The sequence below is a fragment of the Lepus europaeus genome, chromosome 5 (assembly GCF_033115175.1).
Source record: "Lepus europaeus isolate LE1 chromosome 5, mLepTim1.pri, whole genome shotgun sequence".
Lineage (NCBI taxonomy): Eukaryota > Metazoa > Chordata > Mammalia > Lagomorpha > Leporidae > Lepus > Lepus europaeus.
This window is the reverse complement of record NC_084831.1, coordinates 101345411-101372451: the sequence shown is the minus strand read 5'-3', so window position 1 is coordinate 101372451 and position 27041 is coordinate 101345411. Positions and strand designations below refer to the sequence as shown.

The following is a 27041-nucleotide window of genomic DNA, read 5'->3' as shown; positions in this document are numbered from 1 at the left end:
AAGCACTTGGGCCATCCTCCACTGCACTCCCTGGCCACAGCAGAGAGCTGGCCTGGAAGAGGGGCAACCGGGACAGAATCCGGTGCCCCGACCGGGACTAGAACCCGGTGTGCCAGCGCCGCAAGGCGGAGGATTAGCCCAGTGAGCCACGGCGCTGGCTTGCCTACTTTTTTATGCCTCAGCAGTCTCTAGACCTTTCACATATATTTTAGCTTTTTGTTACTACAATGAAATACCTGAAGAAATTAACTTTTAAAAGAGAAAAGTTTATTTAGCTCACAGTACTGATTTATGTATTTTCATTTTATTTGGAAGGCAGAGAGAGTGAGAGAGACAGACAGACAGACAGACACAGATTTTCAATCTGCTGGTTCATTCTCCAAATATCCCAGCAGCCAAAGCAGGGCCCAGCTGAAGCCAAGAGCCCCTGAGACTCAATCTGGGACTCCCATGTGGGTACCTGGGATAGCTCAGTATTGGAGGTCCAAGTTCAAGTGGGAGCCCCACTGATTTGACTTCTGGTTACAGCAGTGAAATGGGAAGGAAGGACACCGATGGATGAAGGATCACAGAGTGAATCAGGAAGAAGAGAGAGAGTGGGAGCAACTCAGACTTTTATAACCAACCCTCTGGCAAGAACTACTTCCCTGGGATTTACTCCAGAGGACAAAAAGACCTCCACTGGGTCACAGCCCTTAAATTTTCCACCACCTCCCAAGAGCAGCAACCTAGGGACCAAATCTTTAACACATGGGCCTTTGGAATATACACAAACTAATATACAATCAATAGCAGCATCATCACATAAGTTTCTGGCTCTCACCTCAATGTATTACTTGAAATGTGAGATGCGATATAATTTACAGATTATGAGTTATGACACTGGAATCAGACAGCCTGAATTCAAATCTTGCCTCTTCTACTTATTTGCTGTGAGGCCACAGATGAGTAATTTAATAAACCATCAAACAGAACTAACATTGACTGCCTACTGATGTTGTGCTAAGTGCCTTTTGCATATTTCACACATTATTTCACACAAGCCTCACAATAATTCCATGGGATTGGCACTAATTATTACATTTGATGTATTTGAATATTAAGGGATTGAGAAAACACATCTCCCAGCTAGTATAAGATGGAGCAAGAATTCAGATTGAAAGCAACCTGTGTCCAGCCCTCTGCTCTCACCACTGCAAAGGGCATTATGTCTTCCTAAGCATGCTAAGCTCAGCCACATCCTCTGTAAAACAGGGGCAATGAGTGCATGTGCTTTAAAATAATTTTTAAGATTCGACAAAAAAAAATACCCAATCCCTTAGGACTGTATCTGAAACAAAGTTCAAAGTGATTTTGATTTCTTTTTCTATAATGACTAATGATGGTGAACTTTTATTCATGTGTCCTTTGGCTATTTATATATAGGGATCTTCAAAAGTCCATGGAAATGTATATTATGAGAAAACTTTGTGTTGATTTCATATCTTTTTCACCAAATGTATCTATTAAATCTATTTTTCCACAAACTTTTTGATATACCCTCATTTTTATTCCTTGAAAAAAACAGCTATTCATATGCTCTACTCATTCTGTAATTGGGTTACTTACCACTTCATTATTGATTTGTTAGATTTTCTTATATATGCTAAAGGTAAACACCATTTTGACCAAAAAATATAAACCAGACATTTTAATATGCTAATCAGTAGATCTAACAGAATTTACAAACAAAATGGTCAGTCTAGTTTGTGAGTTCAGATAAAACCTTCAGGCTAGTTCAGTTTAGACCAAAGATTTCCAAACAGGATTACTGGTAGAAGTGAGGTTTGCATTAGAATCATTCTCATATTTTAGACTTTGTGTCTGTCTGAATTTGACACACTTGAACCTTCCTCTGCACAGAAGTCATTTAGGGTTCTGGTTAAAATACAGATTGTTGAGTCAATAAGTCTGAGGGAGACCTGCAATTCCTCACAAGCTCTCAGGAGATACTGTAGTTGCCTGTCCATAGACTACACTTGAGTAGCAAGAGTTCTAGCAGTCCCAGAAACATGAGTGTCATTCTCAATTGAATCAGTTCACTTTTTCTGGCTTTGGATGTCTTAGGAAGAGCCCAGTCTTTAGAATTGACTCTTACCTAAAACTTACCAGCAGAAGTCTTTGACAAAGTACTTGATTGTACTTGCTACACCCTAAATAAACAGATAATTATTCCTAGTGAAAGTGGTAATGGGAGTCAAGTGAAAAAATATACATAAAATAATTATTATAGTTCAAGTCAAACAATGGGATTTATTTGAAAGGCAGAGAGAGAGAGAAAGAGAGAGCTATTTGATATTTCCATTGCTGGTTCACTTTCCAAATGCCTGTGACAGCCGTGCCAGGGTTAGGTCGAAGCCAGGAGCCTGGAACTCCATTCTGGTCTCTCATGTAGGTAGCAGGAACCCAAGTACTTGGGCCATCTTCTCTGCTGCCTTAACAGGCATGTTATGAGGAAGTTGGATTGGAAGTAGGGTAGCAGGGACTCAAATTGGCACTCTGATGGGATGCCAGTGTCCTAAATGGCAGCTTAACCTGCTATGCCACAATGCCCTTTTCAGGGCTGTCTTTTAGTGTGATGAAAATGTTCTAAAATTAGATACTGCTGATGGTTGTCCAACTTTTTTAATATACTAACAACTATTAAATGTATGTCTAGAAAAATGAAAATGTAAACAAAATAAGGTATTTGTCCAAAATAGAACAGAAAACAGTGGAAAAGAGTTTGAGCTCTGGAGTCACATAGCCCTGCTTCAGCAGCAAACAGGAAATCCCCTTAAGCTCTGTTTACTTTCACTGTAAAACCTGGGTAATAAAATAACTACTGTAGGGGTTGTTGGGAAAATTAAATTACATGACACCATGAGTCTGAGTCTGCTCATTGATGTATTCTTCCATTTTTTTTTTAAGGTACATCAATACAGTTTTAGGTGTACGCTCAGCCAGAATAAATACTACATTTCCTAGCACCTCCTCTGGATAGATATGACCATGTGACTATGTTCTGGCCAATGGGATTGCTGAATGAAAATATCTTTGGCATAAACCAGTCTCTGTTTTTAAATAAGTTTGATCAGAAGCAACTTTTACATAGTGACCAGTCCCCTAGCTTTATGTGTAAACAAATTTTAACCTAGCCTAGGAGTATACCCTTGTAACCAAGCAACTGAGTCTCAATCAATCATACCAGCTTAACTTCCAGCCAATCAGAGACTGAAAACTGCTAAAACATGTTAATAGCAGTATAAGGCAAATGCCAACTGCAGCCCCACATGTTGTTTTTTATATGTCACTTCCTTTACTCTGGCTATGAATATAACTGGTATATGTTAGCTTTTTGTTACTTTAAAATACCTGAGAGAGGCTACTAAGGAAGGAAGAAGGTCTATTTAAGCTTACAATTTGAAGGTTCACAGCCCAAAAGCAGGTGGGCCATTAGTCTGACATCTGCTGAAGATGGTGAATGGCAGATCCCATGCAGAGGAAACATCACATGGAGAACCAGGAAGCAGAGATGGTCAGGAAGCATGCTCGCCTTATGTAATCAACCATGTCAGGAGAACTGCTTTCCAAAAAGGGCAAGTTCCCAAAGACCTAAAGACCTCCCACTAGACCTACCTCCCAGATGCCATCATTAGATCAAATCTCTATCCTTAATCCATCAACCAGTAACATTACTCCATTAACCTTAAAGTGATATTTTGGGGTTTAAATGTCTGCATGAGTTTGGGAAGCAAAATCCTGTTCAAACCATAATATTTCCACCCTGGCTCCCCAAAGCTCACGTGCTCCTCACATAAAATAAACAATCATTCAAAACTCCCAAGGGCTTAACTCAGTCCAACATTAATGTTGTTCAAAATCCAAAGTCTTATCTGAGACTCAAGGCAAATTTGGGTAATTGTGAATTCCTGTGCAATTAAAGAGCAGGTACCCACTTCTAAGATGCAATAGTGGGATAGCCATAGGATAGACATTTCATTCTAAAAATGGAAACAGGGAAATAAAAGTGACTAATCAGGTCAAAGTAAGACCAAAACTCAGCAGGAAAAACATTGAATCTTAAACTTCCATGTGCAGCATCCTGGTCACACAGTGATGGGGGCTGGACTCCCAAAGGCTTGTGAAGCCCTATACTTTAGCTTTGCAGGTCATAGCCCCTGAATCATTTCTCACTGGTTGGAATCTCATCTCTGCAGCTCCACTGTTGGGGACTCTCTGCGGCAGCTCTGACCCCACATGTCAGCTGGGCATTGCCCTAGTGGAGGTGCTCTGCAGGCGCTGTGTCCCTGTGACCAATCTCTGAGCTGCTAGTTTGTTCAAAATGTTCTTTGAAATTTAAATGGAGGCCTCCATGCCTCGATGCTCTGTTGGCCTGTGCGCGTGTGGGTATTCTCTGAGGCTGCATGCTGATGTGTATGGTTTTCCTAGGCTTGCCTGGCACACTGCTTGCAGTTTTCCCAGCAGGGGTCTCATGTTACTGATATCTCTACCCCTCTGGGTTCTCCAAAGCAGCTTCACTCCCACGGCTCCACTGAAGCATCACTCTATGCAGGGTCTCCAGCCCTGCAGCACAGCTCTGCCTGACCGTCCATGCACTTCTTTGAAATCTCAGTAGAAGCCACCATGACTCCTTAACTGCGACATTCTGTACATGTGCAAAACCAGCATCATACAGATGGCACTGACGTCTGCTGTCACCATAAACCTCATCTGGGCCCACGTGAACTCTGGCGTTAGCAGTCTTAGACCACTTTGTTAGCAAGCCAGAATCCAGAGCTTGTCCTGGACCAGCAGGACACCCTCGGGCTCCCTTCTGAAAGGATGCTGCCCTAGAAGGATCTTTAAGATACAATTTCGCTTCTAAACCCTGGTGGGCCTGTTAGGAGAGGGGCTGCCTTGAAGAACCCTGAAAAAACTTTAGGGTATTTCTTCCATTGCTTCATCCATTAGCAAATGGCTCCCTTCTACATGTGCCAGTCTCTCTAGCAAGTGGTTGCTCCCTCTCACTTTCCCGTTCCTAACAAGCTTTTTCTTCCTCCTTTCTCTGGCCAGGCTGTAAATTTTTCAAATCTTTCTGCTCTGATAATTTTTACTCCTGATTCTCATTGTAAAACTGACAGCTGCCAGTAACACCTATGCTGAAACCTGAAGGCTACTTAGAGAGGCTACTTAGGAAGGAATGCTTATTTTGGCTTAGAGTTTCAAGGTTCACGGTCTAAGAATGAGCAGTGGCATGAGTCTGGGGGTCTGATGAGGATGGAGGATGGCAGTATCCATGAAGAGGAAGGATCACACAGTGAGAAGAGAAGTAGAGAGTGCCTGAGAGCCCTCTCGGGAGAACTACCTTCGGAGGGTAAGCCCACAATGACCTAAAGAACTCTCCCCAGGCTCACCTCCCATTTGCCATAATCATATCAAGTCTCCGCTCTTAATCCATCAACCATGAACATTAATCCATTAATAATCAGTATAACACTTTTGGGCTTAGATATCTGCATGCGTTTGTGGAGCTAATTCCTGTTCAAATCTTCAGATTATACGTGTGGTGGGGTGGAGTATTCTGAACCATCCTCAGTGTGGAACACTGCCTGGTTCCATAAATTTTGCTCTTGCTCAAGTAAACCACATTAAAATTTAATGGGCCTCAGTTTTTCTTTGGACATGATAGTAGTGGGAATGGTGTCTGTGATACTCCTGTTGTGCCCTGGAGAACTGGTGGCATGGACTCTCCTCTATTTCACATTTAATTTCTAGAACATGAATACAGTATTGAGTTACATTAGAGCCATATTGTACCTGGACTTAGGAACAAACCTGAACATGGACAATGAACCCAGGCTCTTGGACTATATCTATTGCAGTTTGGTGAAAGTGGATCAAAGTGGGTGTGGAGTGGAGGACACCACCACTACCTTAGAGTACCTACGTGCCTGCTGCCAGAGAAGAAAATAAACTTCTACTTTTAAAAGGCACTGTTAAGTTTGTCTTACATATGATTTATACCTGAATATAGGACCTGGTCTACAGTAAGCACATAATAGATACAGAATATTATTATCTCTTATATTATAATTTGAACATTACAAAAAAAGGCCAGATCATCAAATAAAAAATGAGCCTGGCCTGATCCTGATCCCTCAAGGAGAAAGAAGATTCCAGTCTTTCAGAATTCTCTTTTTCCTTCATTAATAAATGGACCAACAGAAAATCTGGACATCTTGCCTCTGTTGGGTTTATTGTGTGATTGACACACATGCAGGCAAGAAAATGCACGAGGACCCTAGGAAGTTGTCCTGCAAATCTAGATGGTAGTTTTTCATCAAGGTTTTGAACTTTTACTTTCATAAATGCATTAAAACCTGGTTGATGGGGCTTTCCTAGCTTGGGTTCTGTTTTTGGGAGAATAATTTTAAAAAACTGATTTATATAGCCTTTTCCTTCCAGATAACTATATTGCTACATTGTTTTCTCTAGGAGTATAAAATAAAAACAGAGATTTTGATCAGTTCTTCAAAGGATACCATGATCCTAGGGTCTTTTAACAAATATATAAAACAATTTAATTGCCCCCAGGTCTTATGGGACAAAGATCAGAAAGTCTTATATATTTAGGAAATAAATGAATTATCCTGGCATTAAAAAAACCCACTAAAAGTTCCACTGAAAGCTTAGTTGAGACACTAAACTTGTCTATAGTGAAATATCAGATCATGTGATTCACTAAACTGTTTGTTCTTTTAGATAATATTAAAATTGGTCTTTTTCTATTTCTAATCTTGCAAGGGAAACTAGGGTACTATGACTGTAAATTGAATGTAGGATCCTATAAATCTGAGATAAATGCACTAACTTTGTGAGGCTGGCTCAGGGACATGATGGTACTCTGTAACTGTTTACTAAACTCATGAAGCAACTGGTTGGATAACAGTCACAGAAGGGTAAAAGATCCAATAGGATAATGTCAGTAATACAGAATTCTACCTTGTTAAAGTAAAACTAAGCTGAGCCAAGTCTAATAAGTGACCCTAGAAGCTTAATATATACCCAGGCATGGTAAATTTTTATAACCTTTTTGAGAAAATAGAAAATTCAAAGGTCTTCAGTCCCAGAAATAAAAATGAACAGAGTTCAAGCCACCAGGCTTCATAAAAGAGATGGGGTAGCTTTGTGTTAAAAGCTTGGACTCTAGACACAGAGGACCTGAGTTCAAGTCCTAGCTCTACTGGGAACTTGCTGTGTTCGCCTAATTTGAGTCTGAGTCTCCTCACCTGTAACCTGGGCTACTATTCATATTTGTAACATAGGATTTCTATGAAGATTAAATGAAGTAACCTAGCAGTTATCAACTTAATGTCGTCAAGTGCTTTTCACACATATCACACCCATTGTGTGGTAGGGTAACCAACAGCTACATTAGCTTTCTTTTCTTTTTCCTTTTTTATAGAACCATAGAGGTGAATTTTCTTTTCACCTAGGTTTTTATTTCCAGTTTATTGTGAACTATACAATGATAATTTCTTATATACTTCCTTGGATTAAGCAATATAATTTTCCCTTCTCTCGAAGGAATTATGTGATAAAAATAGAGAAGGAATAAACCTTACTTTCTTGCTGGTTTTAAAAAACCAGAGTTCAGTCTGTTTCTGGCTAGAGGGCTGTGAACCATTAGACACTGTGGCATTCCTTTATCAGGTTAGATTATCAGGTAAATTCTTGATATCTCTTAAATATGTATACTTGTCCACTTAAGAATGGTCTTATTTCTTCAAATGGTTCTATTAGAATCTGATTAAAAATGGATCAGACTGATTAAATAGTTCCATGAGTAGGATTTTTTTAAAAGTCAAACCTGTGTCAAAGAAAACTATTCTACTACAGCAACCTTATTCTACACTTTTAGTTTTCACTACAAAATTTGAGAGGAAATTGAATTAGATTCCCATGGGTGGTATGGAAAATTGAGGGAAATAGCTTTCTTCTAATTCTCCCTATTCTGAGAAATAAAATAATATCCAATAGAGAAGAGTGTGCCTAGCAAAGCCTTTGTTTTCTTCTTCCCTCTTATTTGGTGTCCTACTTTTGTTAAACAGACCTTGGAAAAGCTGAAGTATAAAGGCCAAAACAAAACAAAACAAAAAAACCCACAAAAAGATGGAGACAGAGATGAAAAAACCCCATAGCCACCAAAAGAGCTTGATCTTTCTTGTCATGACCAATGACCCAAACTGTGCCACTTAAGATTAGAAATGAAGACTCTAAAGCAAAGAAACAAAGGACCCTGAAAATAGAAATGAAGAACAGCAACGAGTTCTGAAATAATCCACAAGATAGGACATGACCAAGAAAAAAATAACTAGATAGTGGCTATGGGATTTATTGACACTATCTTAAGCATAGTCAACGATGCAGTCTTTCTATCTGTATGGTTAGATATTCAGAGGTGAGGGATGTGCCACAATATTACAGCAGAATGTTTAATAAAAAATGAAAATAAGATACAGTTTTAAAGATTTATTTATTTATTTGGAAGGCAGGGTGATAGAGGGTCTGATAGAGACAGAGAGATCTTTCATCTGCTGGTTCATTCTCCAAATGGCCACAATGGCCAGGGGTAGATCCAGATTGAAGCTAAGAGCCCTGAGCTCCTTTTTTGGGTCTCCCACATGCGTGTCAGGGACCCAAGTACTTGGGTCATCTTCTGCTACCTTCCCAGGGACACTAGCAGGGAGCTGGACAGGAAGCAGAGCAGCTGGGACTTGAACTGGTGCTCTGATATGGGAGGGCAGCCCTGCAGGCAGCAAGTTGGCTCATTGCGCAACAATGCCAGCCTCAGAAATTAAAAATAATTTAACATGAGTCAATGTCATAATTTAGTGTCAAGTAATATATGACCGAGAAATATGAGTTCAGTCACCAACTGATTTACTTTCTGTGGGCTAGGCTGGTTTCCTGAGGCTAAAAGGTTTAGTTCTTGTTTGAAAAAATGTCCCATATTGGCTGCTTGACAGGCCCCACCTTCTGGTAATATTTAAATTATAATTACTATGCATGCTGTAGCTTTTGCCTTCCCTAGATCCCTTTTTCCTTCTTTAGTAACAACCCTTTGTGATCAACTCTTCTTATTCTCAAGCTCAATGATTCAGGTAGGGGAGTCTGAAGTCAAGATCCATGAGTGAGCAGGAAATCCAGGCTTGGTCAATCAACCCAACCGATTTTATCTTCCTGGGAACAATGCTTGGTTCAAGGATAGGAACATGAGGCCGTCTATGTGCAGGCCTTTACAGAAATTATGGGAATGGTAAGTGCTTCTCTGATAATATTGCTAAACTGCTAGGAAGTAAATCTGAAACTGCTCTTGGCCATGGTTGCCATAGCATGGGGAATATGAACAAAGCCAAGACAAGAGGAGAGCCAAACCCAGAGACAGGGACAGTGACTTAAAGACTTTGTAGAGACCATGATCTAGGTGCTCGAATCTAGCTGTGACCTGGATTCTTAGTTATCTGAGTCAGAGTTGTCTCTATTTTGTTTAAACTAGTTTGAAGTGGTTTCCTATGACTTGCAACCAAACGATTCTGACACGCCAAACAGCAGCGCAGATTATACTGTGTTGCTTCTCCATGACTCCCCCACCTCCTGAAGCTGACTGAGCTAGACTGGATGCACGCCCCCGAAGCAGTTATTTTATGAATTGGACAGCAAACTGAAAGCTATCATCTGGGCTTGCAAAAATGAGCTAGACCAACCAGATTTTTCTGCCAAGGATTTAGCACTAATCCCTAGGAGGGGTCATTATAATAGCTAGCTTCAAATCCTGTTGAATTTCTAAACTTTTGCTTATAATTTTTTTTTTATATAATGAACTGACATTTTTAGTTATGGTAAAAAGCACTGTATTTTGGAGTTAGACAAATCTGACTCAACCCACTCTTGATCACTCTTTAACTGTCTGATCCTTAGGCTAGTGACTTTGCTTCTTTAAGACTAGTTCTTCACTTATAAAATGGAGATAACAAGAAACTATTCATTTTACTGTTTACTGTGACTTTTGATGAGATAGCATGCCATGAACTGCTCCTATGTTAGGTCTTGGTTAGCTTTAATTCTCACATGATTTCATCATCCACCATTATAAAATATTTGTTAAATAGTCACTATATATAAAACCCTTCTGGTTAAGATATTCCTATAGCTGACCATTGGTTCATTAATAAACAAGCAAAACAAAGCAAACAAGTAAACAAACTCTTTAATTAAACAATGTTCACAGGAATTGTGAATTTCACAGGGGCAGGGGGAGGGGCAGGCTAAATCTCTCTGAGCAGGTCCTTTCATAGTGCCTATCATGCAGTAGGCTTTTAATAAATGTTTGATAGAAGGGTTATCTAATACCAACTGATCACTGTGGAATTGCAGAAATACAGGATCAGCAACAGTGAGCATAACAATATAAATTAGCTGGTATTATTGAGCTTACTTTGTGTTTAAATGCATACTCCTAAGAGTACACATTCCTAGTGGTGTTTTGTTTCATCTATACAGCAACTTTGTGAGAGAAGGCAGGAGGGTATCACTATTTCCACTTTTTTTTTTTTTTTTTTTTTTTTACTTCTTGACAGGCAGAGTGGACAGTGAGAGAGAGAGACAGAGAGGAAGGTCTTCCTTTTTCCATTGGTTCTCCCCCCAATAGCCGTTGTGACTGGTGCGCTGTGGCCGGTGCACCGTGCTGACCCGAAGCCATGAGCCAGGTGCTTCTCCTGGTCTCCCATGTGGGTGCAGGGCCCAAGCACTTGGGCCATCCTCCACTGCACTCCCGGGCCACAGCAGAGAGCTAGACTGGAAGAGGGGCAACCGGGACAGAATTCGGCTCCTTGACTGGGACTAGAACCCGGTGTGCTGGCGCTGCAGGCAGAGGATTAGCCTATTGAGCTGCAGCGCTGCCCGTCCATTTTAAATACAAAGAAAATCCAGCCCTAGAGAGGGTACATGTAAGACATAAAATTATTCTTGTTTTAATCCATTAACAATGACTCAGCACTTCTCCACACACCTTCGTATCCCCTCTCTCCTCAAATATCATTAGCATGGATGGCTTTTTTTTTTTTTATTTCATAAATGTGGATTTACAAAGTGCAACTTTTGTATTGTTGTGGCTTCCCCCCAACCTCCCTCCCTCCCTCCTGTGGCCCTCCCCTCTCCCTCTCCCATCCCGTCCTTTATAGAGTTTCATTTTCAATTACCTTCATATACTGAAGATCAACTTAGTATATACTAAGCAAGGATTTCAACAGGCTGCACTCACACAACCGCACAAGATATAGGGTACTGTTCGACTAGTAGTGTTTTTACGTTTCATAGTAAAACACATTAAGGACAGAGATCCTACGTGGGGAGCATGTACCCAGTGACTCCCATTGTTGATTTAACATTTGGCACTCTTATTTATGATGTCAGCAATCACCCGAGACTCTTGCTGTGAGCTGTCAAGGCTATGCAAGCCCCTAGAGTTTATCAACTTCCTCCCTTCAGAGAAAGGCGTCTCTCTCCTTGATGGCCTGTTCCTTCTGCTGGGGTCTTGTTCACCAGGGTCTTTCATTTAGATTGTTTTTTGCCACTATGTCATGGCTTTCCATGCCTGTGAGACTCTCATGGACCTTTTAGCCAGAACCAAATGTCCCAAGGGTTGATTCTGAGGCCGGAGTGCTGTTTGGGGCGTTTGCCATTCTATGAGTCTGCTGTGTGTCCTGCTTCCCCTGCAGGATCATTCTCTCCCTTTTAATTCTATCCTTCATTATTTGCTTACACTGGTCTTATTTGTGAAATCTTTTCGACACATACCCTATCTTTTTGATCGGTTGTGTATTTATACTTATCACTTTACCAAGTGCGCTGGCATTGGTACTTGCCTCCTTGGTAAGATTGAGTTGAAATCCCCTGGCACATTTCTAGTTCCACCATTGTAGGTAAGTCCGAGTGAGCATGTGCCAACCTATATATCTCCTCCCTCTCTTATTCCCACTCCTATGTTTAACAGAGATCACTTTTCTGTTAATTTTAAATGCCTAAGAATGATTGTGCATTGATTACAGAGTTCAACCAGTGGTCTTATGTAGAACAAACAGAGCAACAACACCACCACCACCAACAACAAAAATACTAAAAGGAATAAAATAGTAAGTTGTTCCTCAACAGTCTAGACAAGGGCTGATCCTGTCATTGTCTCTCATAGTGTCCATTTCACTTCAATGGGTATCATTTTAGATGCTCATTTAGTTGCCATCGATCAGGGAGAACATATGATATTTGTCCCTTTTGGACTGGCTTATTTCACTCAGCATGATGTGTTCCAGTTTCCTCCATTTTGTTGTAAATGCCCAGATTTCATTGTTTTTTACTGCTGTATAGTGTTCCATAGAGTACATATCCCATAGTTTATTTATCCAATCAATGGATGGCTGTTTGACAACACATCCTCTCACTAGCAATACTTTACACAAACTCAGGCAACTTTTGTGTCTTCACAGGTTTAAAAATTGTAGTCTTTTGGCCTTGTTTTTAGTTGCAAAACATTTCTGTTCTAACTTCCATGGGGTATCAGAGTCGTGTGATGGAAGGGAAAGGAAAAGGAGGTTTTGTGCAAGAAAATGTATAGCCTCTCTCAAATTCTGCTGTTGTCTCCCGTGAAGGTCACTGGAGACAGTCCTCCCATTCAGCTTCCTGATCTCTCACCTCTTGCCTCAGCATGCTCAGTGCTGGAGCAACAAGTTGAACAAGCCACGGGTGAGATAGTGTCAGGCAGAGCCCCCCTAAATGATAAGGGATGCATGTTGGAAGACAACACTCCAACATCCTTGCCCCTCAGGTGACAGCTCTGTAGAACAGCACTGTCATTGACTTCTCTTCCTGCTAGGGTTACTCCCCATATCGTATCACTGTGGAGTGCTTTCTGGGCTTATTCCCATATGTAGTATTTATACCCAAATCCTTGTCTCAGGAGGCCTCAGAGGTAGGAGTACAGAAGGGAAGAATCCAGCCATGGGATCCTGGTCAACTGTACAGTGGATGCTAAGTCAAAGGCATCGGTGATCAACTGCTGGCCTCCCCGGGGCAAGATGCTTTCAAGCCCATCATCCATGTTTGCTGGCCTCTTACTGGGCCTGTGGGAGGGAGGGAGTTATGTAATGGGGCTTCCCTACTGGCTGCTTCTCCTAGGAGTGCCTGAATTCCTCCTGGGGTGTTGGGAAAGGAACACTGGACTTCCAGAAGGTAACTGATAGATAATGAATCACCCCTCTCTCTCTCTCTCTCTCTCTCTCTCTCTCTCTCTATATATATATATATATATATATATATATATATATATAATTTGTCCAAATATACTAGGATCAAAACATACATCCAAGTCTTCTATCTCCTAAGTCCAAAATTTGTCAGCTTGAATTCTGGCTCTACCTTTGCTTGCAGTGTGACCTTGGATAGATAAGCTAGCTTTGACTCAGATGCTCTTTAGTTTTCCTGGATATCCACTGTATAATAGTGGTACCCATGTCATAAGGTTGTGACACAGAACAACAGAATATCTTTGAAGCATTTAAAAATGCACATAGTACTTGCTAACATTGCCAACATTTTCTTCTTCATCATCCTCATCCTCATCCTCAGCTTCATTAGTCTGTCATCACTTTGGCTGCAGGAATGAAAAAATAAGGGGGGAGGCACTAGAAGGGGCAAAGACTTCCAAGTTTCTGACTTGCAGATGTCCACGTAATGTCCGTACTGAAAGGTCCTATGTAAGGTTTCCAGGTACATCTGGCTGACACAAAGCTTTGGATATTACCAATAACAGCCATATTCTCCTCCCTTACAGATTGTTTAGTTTGGTTATGATTTTAAACTTTCAGGAACTTGTGCCAAATCAGAAGAATGCTGTTGACCCCTGATCTTCAGGGAATGGAGGATATAGCATCTGAAACTAAGAAGGAAGGTGCTGGAAGCCTAACAGACCCGGGGTCTTTAGGTTTCCATAGAGGTGGCCACAGAGATGGAGTGACCTGTACTCTTTCTAATAAAAACCATCTGATGGTGACAATAACTGCCTCAATGCAGTCCCTGGCCTTGAGGTTTTCCCTCATTTGAGGGCCCGCCCAAAGAGCAACCCTGCCACAAAAGCAAATGGAAATCGCCTCTCCTGCAGGACTGAAAATATCACATGCAGAGTGTGGTGCAGCCTTTGAATCCACAGGGTAGCAAAGTAAAGGTCAATTACCTCACTTAGAGGAATGAAAGGCATGTAGTAAAAGTCAAATAGATATTCTGTTAGATAATGTATTTCAAGCATGAAAATGAGGATTTTCTATTGCAGGGTTATATTTAATGCACTGGTAAACACAAGAGCTTTATGACAAAGAATAAGATATGAGACTGACAGTGAATCTGCTTGACAGAGTGCCCTCTGTTCGATGTGTGGGACGGGAAGTGTGGTCACCATTGATTGGTGTCAGGACCCTGACGGGAAGCAGGCAGGCTGGCCTCACACCCTGTCAGACAGAGCCAGGAGGAACAGGTGCTTCTGTGGGTAGCTGTAGCTATATAAGGCTGGCAAGACACGCTCAGCCGGGCCAGACCAGCCTCTCGGTCCTGGGTCCTGAGTCTGCCCTGACCTGTGAACTTGTCCCTTGAGCTCTTCCTCTTTCCAGACATTCTTCTGGTCCTGACATTGGTACAGCGCCCAGCTCTGCTCCTCTGCATTGAAGCATCAGGTTTAACCTTATTCCCCACCTCTGTGGCTGTGACTGTTACTTCCAAGACTGTTCTCCTGCCCTTTGCATTCCAGAATTGCATCTGTGCTTTGAACCAGGATCAATGTGCATCAATCCTAGCTTCCGCATTTGTTGATGATTTGATTTGGAGTTGTGACCCCGATTTTTGCAATCTGATCAGTTGTTTAGGAAGGGCTCTCTGCCTTAAAACAATCACCTGGTTATGCCTCTTGTTATATCTTCTTTCCTGGCCATGTCCTCTGTTTCACAACTCATCATAAGCATCCTTCAGGGTCACAGGCACTGTTTGGGAGCTAGGAGGAGGCATGCCTCTGCTGCGGACCTGGGACCTCCTGGAAACCTGTCATTATTTCACCTGGGGAAGCATCAGTTTATCGCTCACCACTGAAGAAGTTGTGCCACTGTAGGCATGGTACTTACTTTCTCTGAACTTCAGTTTACACTTTATAAGTATTGTAAATAATTCCACTTTTCATTGCTTTTTTAACAAAAGAACTTACATTAAATCTGAATACTTGGCAAAGAATGTATTTCAATATTAATCAAAGCTGCAAAACCATCACTTGGGAGTTCTGCTAGAAACAGCAGCAATATATTGTATCTGTGTGGCTACCTCTATTAATAGTGTTGGAAACCACACTTTGGTGAGGTTTTCACTCATGCAATGTAATGCAAATACCTAATTACTCTTCTTGGGAATGCTGTGATCCTGTGGAATCCCCAAATGCAGATGCTTCAACTTGCCTTCTGGATTAGTGACATAAATTTGGTGCTTCCTTGGCAGATGCCAAGTCTCTGAGATGCCTCAGGAAATCCCAATTTATGATGCTGCCCAATGCCTGAAATGCTCACTTGCCCTCGGGAGACATATGCATGTTTTGGTCCAAGTACTTGCTCACAGGACATTACATATGACACAAGGAACAGCGAGGAGTCTGATCTCTTATACTCTGGGAAAAACAGTGTAAAAAGCAACCAGTTTAAGCTCAGTGCACACAGGCTGCAGAGGACTGTGATGCCTTAAAGAGATGTGATGAAGGATGAGACAGATGTGAAAAAATGTTCTGTTGCACAAAGACATTGTTGGTTGTTTCATGTAGGTCAGGAGGTCTGGAATGTTCCCTGACAGTCATCTTGAGGCAGGGATCATGACAGGCTTTGGAAGGAGAGGGGAAATCTTTCTTCTTTCTCTGGAGCCATCAAGTAGGATTCCCAGACTTGGAAGTATGGTGGTGGTAGGAGGTTCCAGCTAGGGTGATTGGGATGCTCCTTTCTTCCCAGCCACCACATTGCAGCTGCATGATGATGGCTTCTGGGACATTCAATGTGTCACCTTAGAATCATTCCTTGACTCTCAGTGCTGTCCTCCAGTGCCCCACAAACCTTCCTCCAAGTAGTGTTTATCACCTTGGATAAGGCACTGTGGCACAGTAGGTTGGGGTGTCTGCATCCTATATTGGAGTGCCTTGGATTCAGTCCTGCCGTTGCTTTCTATCTAGCTTACTGCTGAAAGTGCCTATGAGGTGGTCGATCATGGCCTAAGTACTTGGGTTCCTGATACCCATGTGGGAGACATAGATGGAGTTCGTGGTTCCTGATTTTAGCCTTGCCCAATTCTGACTTTTGAGGATATTTGTGGCTGGGGGGGTGGGGTGTGTGTGTGAACCAACAGATAGAAGACTTTTCTTTCTCCCTCTCTTTCTGTCACTGCCTTTCAAATAAATAAATATTTAACCACTTTGTTCTAAGGACAAATATGTCCTCAACTGGGAGAAACAGATATGTGATAAGAAGGCCGAATAGTCCCTTTGGAAGGAAGCATGAGGAATCAGAGGACCCCTGGAGGCACTTCAGTGCCCCTTGGTAGGGTTGTATTTCCTTGTTCCTCCTGTTTCACTGTTATTCCATAGGAGATTCTGCTGCTAAGCCAATGAACAAATGAGCCATGATCATGTAAAAAGAGATATCACTCAGTTTGGAATGAACAGAGCTGTGATCACAGAAAGTAGGAGAGAAAGGGGCAAGGATAGTGGTTAGAAAGAAATATGAGAAGACTGGAGCTGGGACCAAGACAGCCAAGAAATTACCCAGTAAAGTTCACTCTAAGTGATATGGTGGTAACCAGGTTAGAAATCCCTGTGTTATACAAGTTAAAGGTCAGAGTAAAGTAGGTCAAAAATTCATGGATAAAACAGAATTCAGGGAAGATGTAAATTCAAAGTTGAGAGACAGTGGGTGGAACAAAGTTACCATAGTAAAGTGGGTAAGAGATTTGGCTTCTCAGCAAGATTTTCTGATTGGAATTCTAGACTTTGTCCATTTAACAAGATATATAACCTTGGACAATATTAAAAATCCTAAGCTCCTAAGCTTCCCCATGTATAAAATGGAAATACTGACTATAGCAATATTATCATATGAACGTTTTGATCATAAATGAGTAAGGAAGAGTAAGACATTTAGAAGAATTCTTAGCACAATATAAACATTCAATAAATATTAGCTATTACTATCATTGCTATTGTTTTCTAGACAAATATGAACTAGGACCAAACAATTAATGACCAAATGTGTTGACTAGTCACCTGTCCTCTGTCTTCCTCTCTTCAAAAGAAGGAAGAAATAAGTGGGAAGGAAGGGAGGGTTTGGGTACAAGAACTTAAAGAGCAGAGCAAATGGCTAAAATAACAGAAGTTTGTGAATTTCACATTTGTTTCCTTGAGGTGTGCTAAAAATCATGCTTATTACTAATTATCAATCTATGATGTGAGGGTGGGAGAACTACAGTGGATTTTATTCTGAGGAGTGGTCTCTTTTTATGTCAGAGTCAAGAAATACATCAACATTTGGGGATAAAAGACAATAATATACACCATTCATATCCAAAATAGTCATTTTAGCCAATGAATCTATTAGTTACAAATTCCAGCTCAGTAGTACTCTAGATTTTTTCAGACATCACTGGAAGATGTATTAAGAACATGGACTCCACCTTCCACTTTCAACCAAGATGGAAAAACAGATCCTACATATACCCTTCTAACTGATGCAACAACACTGCCTTCCCCTGCTCCCTATAAAAACAAAATAATAGCTGAAACATGATACGAGAATTTTTTCTCTTTTTTTTGGACAGGCAGAGTGGACAGTGAGAGAGAGAGACAGAGAGGAAGGTCTTCCTTTTCCGTTGGTTCACCCCCAATGGCCACTGTGACTGGTGCGCTGCGGCCAGTGCACCACGCTGATCTGAAGCCAGGAGCCAGGTGCTTCTCCTGGTCTCCCATGTGGGTGCAGGGCCCAAGCACTTGGGCCATCCTCCGCTGCACTCCCGGGCCATAGCAGAGAGCTGGCCTGGAAGGGAAGCAACCGGGAGAGAATCCGGCTCCCCAACCGAGACTAGAACCCGGTGTGCCGGCGCCCCAGGTGGAGGATTAGCCTATTGAGCTGTGGCGCCAGCTGAGTAATGTTTTTATGACATCAGGCAAGGATGGACAATTATCTCTGATAGACAGGAAACAAATGAGGTGACTCCAACAAATACCTTAGTTTATTGCCTTCATAAAGTTTTGTGGACATAGTGTAGAAAGGAGGAACCCAGGAAGAGCCCCATTGCCTCCACCATCAGAGAAGATGGAAGTGAGGGTTCAAGAGTTAAGTCGAAAGAGTGGAGAGAAGAGAACCAAACAAGTAAGAACACTGGAGACTTGCACAGGGGACCCTTAATTACTCAGTCCAGTGGAGGTCAATGCCTGTGTACAAAAAAAAAAAAAAAAAGAAAAAAGAAAAAAAAAAAAAAGAAAAAGAAATACATGAGGCCAGAGAGCAAAGTATCCAAAGGATTAGAAAAAATGTCTAACATTTATACAAAACCAGGAATAGTGCCTATTCTCATTAGCCAAACAAGAAAAACTCATAATTCACAGGACACTGGATAGAATTCTCAGGAAAGTCTTGCTTCACTAATGCAAAATAATTAACCCTAGACTAAGTATTGCTCCAGACAGCCTAATGAATCACAAAAGCAAGACCCAAAAGGATTAACATATTTCCAAAATAACTTAATAAATCCCAGAACAAGCCTCAAGACTCTTCATAGGAATACAAAATTACCATTCACCAAGGTAAAATTGACAATATTTGGCACACAAAGAATACCAGCCACAGAAAGAAGAAAAATGGCACCAAAAATCAATCAATCTAAACCAACTCAAACTTCGTATGCATATTAGAATTAGGAGATAGAACATTAAAACAGTTACAATAATTATTATAATTGTATTCATATGTTCAAAAGTTAACCAGAGGATTGGAAGACATAATGAAAGACTTGAATTTCCTGATACAAAAAAATGCAGTTCTTCAAAGTGAAATAAACTGGATGGCATCAGAAGAAAAGGTTAGTAAATTTAAAGACAAAGCCTTAGAAACTATTTAAAATGAAATACCCAGAAAGGAGGAAAAAAGATTTTTTTTATAAATGGAAAGAGCATCAGTGAAATGCATGCCAAACCAAGTGATCTAAGACATGCAAGTAGAAATGCCGATGTAGAAGAGACAGAGGTGGGCAGAATAAATATTTGAAGAAATAATTAGCAAAAATATTCAAGTTTTTACCAAGTTCAAGAAGTGTAATGAATCCCAAGTATAAGAAATCTGAAGAAAAATACACCTAGCACATCATCAACAAAATGCCCCAAACCAGTGGAACAGAGTATCTTAAAAGGCACGTTACATGTGGATTTCCCTTTAGAAACAATGCAAATGAAATGATAAAGAAGCAAACTGGTTAAAGTAATGGAAGAAAAACAAATCCTGTTGATTATAATGCTAGACCCAGAAAAGTACCTATCAAAAATGAAGGCAAAATAAAGAAATTTTCAGACGTATAAAAGCTGAAAGAATTCATCATCACATGCAGATGCACTACAAGAAATATTAAAGGAGGTCCTCAAGCAAAAGACAGATGATACCAGATGGAAATCTGGATTTACACACAGAAAAGTGAAGAGTACTAGAAATGGCTGCTATGTGGTAAGCATACAGTGTTTTTCTTATTTAAAAAATAACTGTTATTTAATGCTATAACTAGTACTCCAACGGTAGTTTTTTCACTTTGTGTTGCTATATGGGGCAAACTGTTGAAATCTTTACCTAATATATACTAAACTGATCTTCTGTATATAAAGAGAATTGAAAATGAATCTTGATGTGAATGGAAGGGGAGAGGGAGCGGGAAAGGGGAGGGTTGCGGGTGGGAGGGAAGTTATGGGAGGGGGGAAGCCATTGTAACCCATAAGTTGTACTTTGGAAATTTATATTCATTAAATAAAAGTTTAATAAATGAAAAAAAAAACTGTTAAAATAAAAATGATAAAAATATATTGTGAGGTTTATCACACACACACCAAATACAGGAAAACAAACGCATAAAGGATGTGAAGGGCAAAGTAGAAGTATTCTAAGCTTCTTATCTGAAGTGGTATGACCCTTTATTAGATATCTGAAGTCGTGCAGTATCACTTGAATTGAGATTAGTAAGTTACAGTTACATAGTATATACCCCAAAGTGATCCTAAAATAACAATAACAAGAGTTACAACTAATAAACTAAGAAGATATAAGAAGCAGTTAAAAAATTCATAAATCCAAACACAGAAAATGAGGAAAAGTGAACCGTAAAAATGGGACAAATAGAAAATAAATAGCATGATTTAGACTTAAATCTAATTATGTCAATAATCACAATAAATCTAAATTACCTCAACATTCTAATTAAGACATAGATAAAGTGGCTGGCATTGTGACATAATGGGTTAAGATGCCGCCTATGATGCTGGAAACCCATATAGGTGCTGGTTTGTGTCCCAGCTGCTCCACTTCTGATTCAGCTCCCTGCTAATATGCTTGGGAAAACAACAGAAGATGGCCCAAGAGCTTGGGCTCCTGCACTCACATGGGAGACCCAAATGAAGCTCCTGCCTCCTGCCTCCTGACTTCTGCCTGGCCCAGCCCTGGCATTTATAGCCATTGGAGAGTGAACCAGCAGATGGAAGATCTCTCTCTCTGACTCTCTGTCTCTCCCTCTCTCTGTAACTCTGCATTTTAAATAAATAAATAAATCTTTAAAAAGTAGACATAGACAAAACAGCAATATCATTACATGATGTCTATAAACAGATGATGGTAACACTACAAAGTATGCTGGAATGGAATGTTAATATCAGGAAAAAAGTAGATTTCAGATCAAGAACTATCACTCAGGTAAGTGGGTTATTTAATCATGCTAAAGGATTCAACTGATCAAGGAAATAGAAAAGTCATAATTGTTAATGCTCCTAAAAACAGAGCTTTAAAATGCATGAAACAAAACTGATAGAATTATAAGGAGAAATAACAAATCTGTAATTGTGACCAGAGGTTTCAATTTCCTCTCTTAATAGTTGGTGGAACAGGAAGACAGAAAATTAGCTTATTGTAGACTTGAACAACACCATCAACCAACTTGATCTTGCTAACATTATAAAACATTCCACCCAAAACAATCAGAAAACATACCTTTCTAGGTATACACAGAATACTTACTAAGAAAGACCACATTCTGAGCCATAAAATAAGTCAAAATAAAATTAGAATGATTAAAGTCACACAGTATTATTCTCTGAATAAAATGAAATTAAATTCTAAATCAACAATAGATATCTCAAACATCCACAAACATTTAGTAAAGCAAATATACATGTTTAAATAAGTCATGAATCAAATTAAAAATAAAGCAGGAAATTAGAAAGTATTTTAAATTGACAACATAAATCAGAATCTGTGGGACAGCAGTGAATAATACTGGATAGAGGAAGAATTCATAGCAGTAAATGCTAAGACTTTTTAAAAAGAAGAAATGTTGGCCGGCGCCATGGCTCACTAGGCTAATCCTCCGCCTGTGGAGCCGGCACACTGGGTTCTAGTCCCAGTCGGGGCGCCAGATTCTGTCCCGGTTGCCCCTCTTCCAGGCCAGCTCTCTGCTGTGGCCCGGGAGTGCAGTGGAGGATGGCCCAAGTGCTTGGGCCCTGCACCCCATGGGAGACCAGGAGAAGTACCTGGCTCCTGGCTTTGGATCAGCGCGGTGCGCTGGCCACAGCGGCCATTGTGGGGTGAACCAATGGAAAAGGAAGACCTTTCTCTCTGTCTCTCTCTCTCACTGTCCACTCTGCCTGTCAAAAAAGAAAAAAAAAAAAAAAGAAGAAGAAGAAGAAGAAGAAACGCTCATCAATGACCTCAGCTTCCATTTTAAGAAACCAGAAACAGAAGAGTCAGTTAAACCCAAAGTATACTTAATAAATACCAAAGCAGTAACCAAAGGAGTGGAAAGCAGAAAGACAATAGAGAAAAATCAAGACCAAAATCCAGTTCATAGAGAAGTTTTCTAAAACATTTTATTTCAAAATAGTTCCAAATTTACAAGACAAGAATTGTGAGGTACTAACACAGAGTTTCCATAAACCCCTTTCCCCAGTTCTCCTACTGACATATTAATATCTTTTTAAATTTTTTTAAGGATTCATTTATTTATTTGAAAGTCAGAGTTACACAGAGAGAGAAGGAAAGGCAGAGAGAGACAGAGGTCCTCCATCTGCTGGTTTACTCCCCAGCTGGCTGCAATGGCTGGAGCTGTGCCCATCCGAAGCCAGGAGCCAGGAGCCAGGAGCCCGAAGCCCCCTCTGGGTCTCCCACATGGGTAAAGAAGCCCCAGGACTTGGGTCTTCCTCCACCGCTCTCCCAGGCCATAGCAGAGAGCTGGATCAGAAGTGGAGCAGCTGGGTCCCACATGGGATGCCAGCACTACAGGCGGTGGCTTCACCTGCTACACCACAGCATCGGCCCCTCATAATACTATCTTTGTCACAATTAATGAACCACACCCAACTTCTCACATTTTTGAAGATGAAAAATTTCTAGTTGGACTGATCTGGGGAAAAGTATAGTGAAGACACAAACTACCTATGTCTGGACACCATGGAGTCTATAGATAGTAGAAGGATAACTAGAGAATATTATGAACAACTTGATGTGGATAAATTTGGCAACTTAGATTAAATAGGCAAATTCCTACAAGTTACTGAAACTTACTCAAGAAGAAATAGTTAGCTTGAATAGCCTTTTATCTCTTAAAGAAATAGAATTTATAACTAGAACTTTTTCCACTGAGAAAACTCCAGGTCCAAATGCAGTCACTGGAGAATTCTGGGAGACACTCAAGAAAGAAATACCAATGTCACACAAACTCTGTCAGAAAAGTGAAGAGGAGAGAATAATTCCCAACTAATTATTTGAACCCCAAAATACTCTAGCATCAAGCCAAGAAAAGTCACTACAGGACAAGAAAATGATAGACCAACCCTCATATACATAAATATAAAAATCCTGAACAAAAATTTAGCCAATCAAATTAAAAAATATTTAATGAAGAGAATATATCATGTCTAAGTGAAATGTACCCCAGAAATGCAAGGTTGCTTTACTAGTAAAAATATGTCTGTGCAATTCACCATTTTAACAAACTTAAAAGAAAAATTATATAATCATCTCAACTGACACAGGTGAAATATTTTGCAAAATCTTACATCCGTTTCTGATAACAACTCTCAGAGGATTAGCACTAGAAGAGCACTTTACGCACATGTTAACATGAAACATGCATTTAACATTTTAACTATGGTCAAAGACTGAGTGCTTTCCCTTTAAGGTCAGGAAAAAGATAAAAAAGACTTTTTTTTTTAAGGTTTACCTAGGAGAGACAGAGAAAGAGAGATCTTCCATCTGATGGTTCACTCCTGGCTGGACCAGGCCAAAGCCAGGAGCCAGGAGCTTCCTCTATGTCTCCCACATGGGTGCAGAGGCCCAAGCACTTGGACCATCCCCTACTGCCCTCCCAGGTGCACTAGTGGGGAGCTTGACTGACAGCGGAGCAACTGGGAATCCAGCCAATGCCCAAATGGGATGCCAGCACTGCAGGCAGCCTCAATAGAAGATGGTGCACTGCTTGGGCCCCTGCAGGTGCATGGGAGACCCAGAAGAAGCTCCTGGCTTCTGGCTTTGGCTCAGCCCAGCTCTGGCCTTTTGAGGGGTGAATCAGCAGATGGAAGACCTTTTTCTGTCTCTCCTTCTCTCTGTCTGTAACTCTACCTCTCAAAAAAAAAACATAAAAAAGTTTATTCTTATTACTTTTTTTTCCTCAAAATTTTTCATATAATTTATTGACTTAAGGGCCCAACAAGGCAGCATTTGGTCAGTTAAGAAAGGGATTTCATTGAAGACAATTCATCATGGTAATGTTGAGTGATCCGAGTTGCAGGATTGCAGGATGGAAATTCCAGTCACTGGATGATATAGCATAGGACATTTTCTCATTGATTTCCAAAGGACCCTTTATGCACTGTGGGTGGAGAAGGCAAGAGTGTAGTGTAGAATGTTGGGTGGCTGCTTAGAGATTAGTCAGGAGGGCAGGTGGACTGGTAAAATCAGCAGAATTGATTTGCTGAGCCACCACTGGCCTGAATGAACCCCTGGCTCTCTCTCCAATGTGGAGATGATTTTCTGGTCTGCTGGTGTGAGGAAGGGAGGTCAATATTCAAAATGTTTCCTGTCCCAAGCTCTAGGACCAATGGGGCCACAGTTTTATTTCCTGCATTCTTTGCCTGGCAACCCATGAGGTTCTGAGATAAAAACCGAGTTCATAGGGCAAGGGCTTTAAAAAGTATCATGACTAGTTCAAGTAAATGAAAACTCTATTCCTTTGATTGTTTTTATTTTTTTATTTTTTAAAAATATTTTATTTATTTATTTGAGAGGTAGAGTTACAGACATTGAGAGGGAGAGACAGAGAGAAAGGTCTTCCATCCGTTGGTTCACTCCCCAAATGGCCGCAACGGCCAGAGCTGTGCCGTTCTGAAGCCAGGTGCCAGGAGCTTCTTCCGGTCTCCCACACAGATGCAGGGGCCCAAGGACTTGGGCCACTTCCACTGCTTTCCCAGGCCATAGCAGAGAGGTGGATTGGAAGAAGAGCAGCCAGGACTAGAACTGGTACCCATATGGGATGCCAGCGCCGCAGGTAGGGGATTAACCTACTGTACTGGCCCCATCTCCATTCCTTTGAAATATGACTGCTCTCTGTATTTGAACCTAATCAGTCCAGTCAGTGTATTTTAAAAATTAGTCTTCCCCTTTACATATACTTTTACAACTCCCACCTGTGTGCAAAAAAAAAAAAAAAAGTGCCTCACTGCAGGAACGCTGCTCTTTTGAACACTCAAGCTCCTCCTCAGCTCTCCCTCCCCATCCTTGCCTGGACCACCCTTCCACTCTGCCCAACACTTAAGAGCAAGGTGATGAGCAGGGGTGTGGTCTGGTCTGGCCTTCTGTTCCTAAGGTGTGGATTTGGAGAAGGCTGCTAGGATGCACACAAATACATCAGAGGTCTGGGATGCATCAATGGCAGAGTAGAGTCCTTGTTTCCTGAGGTCCTCCACAAGTGGGGTGGTCTGAATGTGGATTTCCAAGGCCTTCTCATGACTGATGGATCAAGGGTTCCCCAGTGATGTCATCTTTTATGGGTCCCTCTAGGGAACTGAACCCCTTGTGGTAGGAATGGCCACAGTTGAGGGTAATCAGCCTTTCTGCGATGCTCTGGAAGAGCAGGGTGTCTGGGATACTGAATTCAACAACAGAACCAAGCTTCTCTTTCCTCTTCTCCATCAGGACAGCCAGCAATTTTGCCTGCCTCCCACTCTGAGGGAAGCCTCTAGAAGAAACCATTCCTGCATGACGGGGTCTCTAGATACTTCTCAGTGAGCTCCATGACCATTTCATCATTCACCAGTTTCCCTTCAGCCTTTTTCCCAGCTCTGAGCCAGAAGCTACCATGGACCTGAGCATGTCCTTGATGGCTAAATGACAGACACAGAAATCTGGGGCCAGTCTAGGTACCAAGGTACCTTTTGCCAGGCTCTGGCAGGCCCAGCAGCATGGCCTGGATGCTTTTGAGATACTTGAGTTTGGTTGCCAACACACTGGGAGCCATGCCCATCAAAGTCTCTCACTGCCATATACCCGCACTCTTCCCATTCTCATTATTTCTGACTCCTTGTTTGTGCAACACATCTAAAAGGATCTCAAAAAGCTAACTTTGCAAGGTTGGAGGATAAAAGATCAATATATAAAAATCAATCATATTTCTAAAGATTGGTAACAAGAAATTGGAAATTGAACTAAAAGCTTACATAATTTATATGAAGCATTTAGTGATAAATCTGAAAAAATATGTACGTGACCTGTATACAAATAGACACAACATTGCTGAAAGAAAAAAGACCTAAATAAATGGAGAGATGCTCTTGATGGGCCAGAAGACTAAAAATTGTTGAAATGTCAATTCTCCCCCAAATTATCAATGGGTTCAATGCATTCCAAATTAATTCCTTCCACCTGCCAAGCATAAAGCTCATCAGACTTCTATTTCTCCTTTAAATATTGAATCTTATGCCAAAATTCATATGGAAATATAAAAGGTCTAGAATAACCAAAACAAGTGTGAGAAAGAGCAAGATGGAAGATTAAATTAGGCGATTTCAAGCCTTATAAAGCTACAGGAATGCAAACAGTGTAAAATTGGTATAAAGATAAATGAGAACAGAATAAACAGTCCACAGATAGACCCATACATCTATGGACAACTGATTTTGACAAAAACTCAAAGGCATTTCTGTAGAAAAAGGACTGTCTTTTCAAGAAATGGTAGTAGTGGGGCCAGCACTGCGGCATAGCAGGTCAAGCCTCCATCTGCAGTGCCAGCATCCCATATGGGTGCTGGTCAGAGTCTGGGCTGCTCCACTTCCAATCCAACTTCCTGCTAACGTGCCTGGGGAAGCAGTGGAGTGTGGCCCAAGCTTCTGGCTCCTGGCTTTGGATTGGCCCAGTTCCAGCCATCGTGACCATTTGGGGAGCAAACCTGTGGATGGAAGACCTCTGGCTCTGGCTCTGCCTCTTTGTAACTCAAATACATAAATAAATCTTTAAAAAAATGGTAGAAAAATTAGTCATATAAAAATGATCTTCTATCCATTCCTAACATTCTTTATAAAAGTTGACTCAATGCTGATCATTATCTTAAATATTAAGCACAAACGCTTACATTTTTGAGAAGAACGCATAGAAGAAAATCTTGGT

The 27041-nt window shown here is 41.0% G+C and overlaps 1 protein-coding gene and 1 pseudogene across 4 annotated transcripts in view; both read right to left on the bottom strand.

Annotated features, from left to right (window-relative positions):
• Positions 1-27041, bottom strand: part of NTNG1 (netrin G1) — a 396875-nt gene that overhangs the window by 96628 nt on the left and 273206 nt on the right. The gene's annotated exons all lie outside the window — the stretch shown is intronic.
• On the bottom strand, positions 25417-25896 carry LOC133760879 (adenylate kinase 2, mitochondrial-like; annotated as a pseudogene).